The sequence below is a fragment of the Borostomias antarcticus genome (assembly GCF_949987555.1).
Source record: "Borostomias antarcticus genome assembly, chromosome: 22".
NCBI classification, from domain to species: Eukaryota; Metazoa; Chordata; class Actinopteri; order Stomiiformes; family Stomiidae; genus Borostomias; species Borostomias antarcticus.
In genome coordinates this window covers 5,845,426-5,853,335 of record NC_140255.1, presented here as the reverse complement: position 1 = coordinate 5,853,335, position 7,910 = coordinate 5,845,426, and positions in this window count along the sequence as shown.

The following is a 7,910-nucleotide window of genomic DNA, read 5'->3' as shown; positions in this document are numbered from 1 at the left end:
AGAGTATTGATAAGGGTAAGGTAGAGTACTGATAAGGGTAAGGTAGAGTATTGATAAGGGTAAGGTAGAGTTCTGATAAGGGTAAGGTAGAGTATTGATCAGGGTAAGGTAGAGTATTGATTAGGGTAAGGTAGAGTATTGATAAGGGTAAGGTAGAGTTCTGATAAGGGTAAGGTAGAGTATTGATAAGGGTAAGGTATAGTATTGATAAGGGTAAGGTAGAGTACTGATAAGGGTAAGGTAGAGTATTGATAAGGGTAAGGTAGAGTACTGATAAGGGTAAGGTAGAGTATTGATTAGGGTAAGGTAGGGTATTGATAAGGGTAAGGTAGAGTATTGATAAGGGTAAGGTAGAGTATTGATAAGGGTAAGGTAGAGTATTGACAAGGGTAAGGTAGAGTATTGATTAGGGTAAGGTAGAGTATTGATAAGGGTAAGGTAGAGTACTGATAAGGGTAAGGTAGAGTATTGATTAGGGTATGGTAGGGTATTGATTAGGGTAAGGTAGGGTATTGATAAGGGTAAGGTAGAGTATTGATAAGGGTAAGGTAGAGTATTGATAAGGGTAAGGTATAGTATTGATAAGGGAAAGGTAGAGTATTGATAAGGGTAAGGTAGAGTATTGACAAGGGTAAGGTAGAGTACTGATAAGGGTAAGGTAGAGTATTGATAAGGGTAAGGTAGAGTAATGATTAGGGTAAGGTAGAGTATTGATAAGGGTAAGGTAGGGTATTGATAAGGGTAAGGTAGAGTATTGATAAGAGTAAGGTAGAGTATTGACAAGGGTAAGGTAGAGTATTGATAAGGGTAAGGTAGAGTATTGATAAGGGTAAGGTAGAGTATTGACAAGGGTAAGGTAGAGTATTGATTAGGGTAAGGTAGAGTATTGACAAGGGTAAGGTAGAGTACTGATAAGGGTAAGGTAGAGTATTGACAAGGGTAAGGTAGAGTACTGATAAGGGTAAGGTAGAGTATTGACAAGGGTAAGGTAGAGTATTCCACTGGGCTTGCCCCCTAGTTCATCGGATGGTCCTGAGCAGTACACAGACATGGCAGAGTCCTGTAGCTACATCACCACAGTGTTCATCACACCCCAGTCATGACAACACAAAGCCGTGGTCCAGCAGCTGGAGATATTCACCGTTAGTTTTAGCTCCTTGCCCGTTGGCCAGGCCAGACGCAGCACCGTGACCTTGGAGAAGGACCATATACAGGAAGTTAGAGCACACAGCTAATCACGCTATGCTGTTACACCAGTCCAGTTATGTCAAACAGGTGTTTATCCACAAGATACTCACCATTGGATTTAGCTCCGTTTCCATTGGACACCCCAGTGGACGGCCCGTAGCCTGGGAACACAGGACCATAAAATGCATCGTCAGACAAGCCAGAACGAAGCCTCGTCTCTCTCACAGGTACTGGGACAGTGCTGGACTGTCTGGCCACCTACCTGCTCCCTTGTTGGGCAGCCCATTCTGTGTGCCTGCAGGGATGCCTACACCTGAGGAAAACATTTCACCCAGTTAAATACACTCTGGGGTTTGAGAACGGTTCGCCTGACACCAGCAACTGAAGGCACAAACCTGTTCCATGTAAAGGTTTGTGACAAACTAATCCTATTGTACATGTACATGGCATGTATCTTGTACACATGATCTTAGAATCCTTGAAAACCAGTTTAAAAGTGAGTTACCTTTGGACGGCAACAACATGCGCCCAACAGACCCGCCGTTCTGTGTCTTCACTCCTGAGAGGGACAACGAAAACATGGCTGGTTTAAGATATGAATACTGTATGTCACCAAAGCTACAGGATATGTGACATCTCAGGTGAACTTAACCCAAATATAAATATCAAATACAGGGACCATGCTGAGAACACGTTCTGTAATAGTGAGTATTATTGATTTACCGTTTGGTTGAGGCCCTTGTCCATTGGGTCCACCAGCTGCTGCACCATAACCTTGAATCAGAAGGATAAACACATAAACTGTGGTTGTGATGTTGGCTCCTGCAGGATGAGCTGAATGAGCACAGGGACACCGTCTGGGGCACCGTCGCCTGGGACATGGATGGTTGGATGAGCGTTTTTCTACTACAGTGGTAGAGTTTTAGGGTAGTGTGATGGCAGGTATAGGCCCTACAGGTCATCATCAGTAAGACTCTACTCCGTGTCATAGTTGATCAATAAAATATGTACGGTCTGTGTCATGTCAAAATTTACTGCGTAGACACGGATACTTGTTTTGGGTCAACCATTTGATATGACGACTGTGGAGGCCTTGTACCCAAGACACCTCACCTTTGTTGAGCTTCGTGATGAATAACAATTAAAGCGCTTTGGATAAAAGCGCTATATAAATGCAGTCCATTTACCATTTAACAGAGTTTTAATCATGATGTCATACATTCTGAGACTGATGATGTGTGTGCGCTATTTTACCGCTGGAATGTCTGTGTAGAGCTAGAATCTTCCTGCTAGGAACCTAGCTAGGCGCCAGCTGCATAGATAAGTAGCGAATAACAACTCTTTATCTGCTTGTTATTGGTTGTTTTGACCCGGCCTGCTAAGGTTGCTGATCTGTATAAGAAAGCCTGTATGCTCTGAATGTTGGGGCCTCCCTGCTGCTCTGCCTGAGGGCTCTGAGAGTCGCCTGTATTTTATTAAAGTCTAGGGTTAACCCTAACCCTAAAAACTGACAGTTTCTGTGTTCAAAGTTTATTAGTTAATCTCACTCTAGGGTACATGATTAGAATATGTGGATGTGTGGTTAATATCTCAGGACAGGAGGTTTTAATCTCAGTACAGGAGTTTTTAATCTCAGTACAGGAGGTAAATATCTCAGTACAGGAGGTAAATATTTCAGTACAGGAGGTAAATATCTCAGTACAGGAGGTAAATATCTCAGTACAGGAGGTTTTAATCTCAGGACAGGTTTTAATCTCAGGACAGGAGGTAAATATCTCAGTACAGGAGGTAAATATCTCAGGACAGGAGGTAAATATCTCAGTACAGGAGGTAAATATCTCAGGACAGGAGGTAAATATCTCAGTACAGGAGGTAAATATCTCATGACAGGTTTTAATCTCAGGACATGAGGTAAACATCTCAGTACAGGAGGTAAATATCTCAGTACAGGAGGTAAATATCTCAGTACAGGAGGTAAATATCTCATGACAGGTTTTAATCTCAGGACAGGAGGTAAATATCTCAGTACAGGAGGTAAATATCTCAGTACAGGAGGTAAATATCTCAGGACAGGAGGTAAATATCTCATGACAGGTTTTAATCTCAGGACAGGAGGTAAATATCTCAGGACAGGAGGTTTTCACTGTTGGCTTTAGAACCCTGTCCATTTGGAACAGCAGCGGCCACACCATAACCTGGAAGTGGAACCATACAGGATGTGGAGAACAGCCAGACGGAACCCCACGGTTCCTCAGACCAGATCATGCGAGACTCTGGTCATATGCAGCAGGGACACAATAACACACATACTTACCGTTGGGCTTAGCTCCATATCCATTAGGGACCCCCACTGCTGGTCTATACCCTACAAATGAGATTACAGAAGACATTACCAAACGTGAAATATCTGTTAATCACATCACATCTGCCAAACTAAGTTCAAATATTGAGGATCTGATCAAGACTCCTCCTCCAGGAATACCACAGAGAAGTGTTTGTAGCCACTATCGGCTATTTGGGAGATATGTTCTGACATTCACATGACGTTGAAAGGTTTCTCACGATCAGTCATTGTAATATTCCACATGCGAACCTCGACCCTAACATCTCTGGCCTACGGAGGTGGCCTATACTGTCACTACTTTGAACCTTGACCCTAACATCTCTGGCCTACGGAGGTGGCCTATACTGTCACTACTTTGAACTTCGAGTCATTAAAGGTACCCAACGAGACGTAAATCAAAACAATCCGTTTTGTTTATTTTCGAAATTCCTCGATTATATGGTTCCCTGTAGTCTAATAAACATGTTGAATCACTTGAATGTCTTTACTACCTTGTAATTTCTTCGCAAAATTATATTTAGCTAATGTTTTGAAATCAACAAAGATGTGTGAAACGTCACTATTATGTGCTCCGCATATTGATGCAATGACGTAGTACGCGATTTTCGGGGACCACCTTCTCAATTTTGCTCTAGAGCGCATACTAGTGGTCAAAAACTACATTGGGTACCTTTAAGAGACTTGTATTGTTACACAGCATCGTGCACTCACATCACTATATCCAGCATGCTGATTGGATAATATAAATCAAGAAATGTCATTATTGATATTTCAGGAAGCCTTTGATGGCCTGTCTTGTGTCTGATTTTGTGGGTGATTTGGGTGAGTGACATGACAGGCATGGACACAGGCAAGAGTCCTCAATAGGAGGACTGTGTACACGTAGTAAACGCTTCCCTTTCACGGAGGGATGTTAGATTTAGACTGCCGCTGCCACCAAAGCCTGACTTCCTTTGATTCCTGCAGGCTGAAGCTGCTGAGCAGCAGCAGAGGGATATATGGTTGTTTCACACGATCACAAGAAAAGCTGGACCGAGGCCAAAGTAATACACCTAAGAGTTGCATAGTGAGCGTTGCTAAGATTTTTTTTTCTTTTTCCAGTTTGCCATGACGGTTTGAAATGTGTCAGGCAAACGCCAGCGTCTGCTGGAGAGACCTCTCTCTCCCACACCGCCTCTCTTCCTGCTTCAGGCATGCGGCCGGTCAGGAGCCATTATATCCACATCTCTTCAGCGAGCAAATATTGATTTTGGAGAAAATTCAAGGTGTTAGAGTAGCCTGTTTCTGGAAGTCATGGAAGGAGAAAGTTGGGGGATCATAAAACAATGCTGTAAGAACATCTCTCTCTTGTCCAGGAGCCGGCCCTGTCAGGGACCACACATCTCTCTCTTGTCCAGGAGCCTGCCCTGTCAGGGACCACACATCTCTCTCTTGTCCAGGAGCCTGCCCTGTAAGAACATCTCTCTCTTGTCCTGGAGCCTGCCCTGTAAGAACATCTCTCTCTTGTCCAGGAGCCTGCCCTGTCAGGGAACACACATCTCTCTCTTGTCCAGGAGCCGGCCCTGTCAGGGACCACACATCTCTCTCTTGTCCAGGAGCCGGCCCTGTCAGGGACCACACATCTCTCTCTTGTCCAGGAGCCTGCCCTGTCAGCGAACACACATTTCTCCTTCAGATTTTTTTTTAACTCGGTCTGCTCTTCAGTATATACAGATCATATGTTTTCGTTACTTACTGAAGTGAAGACGGTTCTCAAATGATGAAAGTCTTTTCTCCAAGGTGGCTTAACTTGCAGCCCCCCAGTTTGAATAAAAAGCACTTTTTTGCACTTAAATAGCACACATCTAACATTCTGTTTCTCTACCGTGGAGACAGATCACATGATCAGGATGGTGAAGCCAGGCTAGTGGATATATGCTCTTCAAGTGCAAAAAAGTGATTTCTATATAAAAGGTGGGTGTGAAAGTCAAGTGACCTTGTTCTAAAGCTGTCTTCATTTCGGTGAGTAATGAAAATATATGATCTGTAGATACTGAAGAGCAGAGTGAAAAAATGTAATGGAGAAATGAATGGTCTCTGATGAATGGTAAGAGAGAGCGCCCTCCTCACTAACGACCTGCAGCAGAATACAGCAACAACCCACTTCTGCTTAAACATGATTTATGTACTGTATACAGACTGATTCTATCAATTAGACCGTTTCAAAATAACGAGACCCTAAAAATGTTCACTGTCACCCTCTGCATACAGTAACAGAGTCCCTGGGTGTAACGCTGCCTGACACACTCACATCCAACTGACTTCACACACATCTGGCTTGTTAAAAATCCACCCACAGCTAGAATGGTACTGTACGTCCTGTTTGACTGACTCACTAACTTGACACACTAACTGTGGGAAGGATCCATTTACTATAAAGGAGTCTTTATATTTGTGACACTAGCCATAGAAGCTGACTTGTCTTGGTTAGAATTCTACACAGCATATCAAGTTGAATGTAACATCAATCAGTGATGAGAAGCAGCAACAGGTAGAACTTTAAAAATAAAAATGATATAATTGTACAGACGGAAAAATTACTATTTGCCACAATACAGTGACCCGATCAGTCAAACTGCACATGGCCAGTGGTTTTCCAGGGACATGTTGGTCCAGATCCCGACCAGACGGCCCCCTCAGGACCAGCTGCTAATGGACCATAGCGTCACAGCCGGACACATGTCCACAGCACCAGAGCAGCCGGACACATGTCCACAGCACCAGAGCAGCCGGACACATGTCCACAGCACCAGAGCAGCCGGACACACGTCTGCGCTCACAGCTCACACACAGAGGTCAGCGGAGCGTCTTGTCCCCTGACCGATGGACTGCTGACAGCAGGAGGCTGACTGCCTCAGACGCTCAAGAATCCACAGAGCGCTACGATATCATCAGCTACCTCTCAAAAACAAAGCAGCGCCATTTAAATGGAAATGCAGTCTCTGAGTAGTTGCCCCTCTGCCCGTCAAGGATGGGGGGAAGGTTCAAAGGCATTGACTGCAAATACAGGAATATGACACTTCCAATACACTGCCGTAAACCAAGGTCTATCACATAATGACAGCAGACACCAAAACGCCACTAAAAGCAAGCAACAGAACAGAAGCCCTGAGTTCCTCTATGAACTCTCTCGCCATCTAACCGGCCAGGTCAGCAACCCCCCCCCCCCACTCACCTGTCCCCCCCAGGTGTGCGGTCTGCACCAGCCAGAGCACTGTCACGGTGTGGAGAAGTAGGCGTCCCATCATGTTGGAGACCTGAAGAACCAGACAGACCAGGATGACGGGGACGTGCTGCTCTACTGTGGACACGTTCCCTGTGAGTGAAGGCTTCATATACCCTCCTGTCCCAGGAGCCCCTCCCCCCAGCTCCAGACCCATCCTGACCCCCCCCGCCGCCGCCCCCACAGGACTGAGACGGGCTCTGGTCAACACACACCCACTGAATAATTGGACACTTAAAGTACATTAACACTTAAGAGAGAGGAGGGGACTCAGAAAAGAGGACATTGACTGATGGACTCCACATGGTGCCTCACCAACACTGCAGAGGGAGGTTGTCAACACAGTGCTCCTCAAACACAAGCAGTTATTTAGCAGTGGGCTGAGAGTCATTAGCAGGGGATAATTAGCTGTCGCTATCTTACAAAAACAAACTGGAATAGAATAAATCAAGACAAACCACAACAAATGTACAAATAAACTGAAGGACCAACTGTCTACACTAAGGACACCATGGAGGACATACAGTACTGTCTACACTAGATACAACATGGAGGACATACTGTCCACACAAGGGACACAATGGAGGACAAACTGTCTACACTAGATACAACATGGAGGACATACTGTCCACACAAGGGACACAATGGAGGACATACTGTCTACACAAGGGACACCATGGAGGACATACTGTCTACACAAGGGACACAATGGAGGACATACTGTCTACACTAGGGACACCATGGAGGACATACTGTCTACACTAGGGACACCATGGAGGACATACTGTCTACACAAGGGACACAATGGAGGACATACTGTCTACACAAGGGACACCATGGAGGACATACTGTCTACACTAGGGACACCATGGAGGACATACTGTCTACACTAGGGACACCATGGAGGACATACTGTCTACACAAGGGACACCATGGAGGACATACTGTCTACACTAGGGACACCATGGAGGACATACTGTCTACACAAGGGACACAATGGAGGACATACTGTCTACACTAGGGACACCATGGAGGACATACTGTCTACACAAGGGACACAATGGAGGACACACTGTCTACACTAGGGACACCATGGCAAATGTTTTTTTCTTTCAC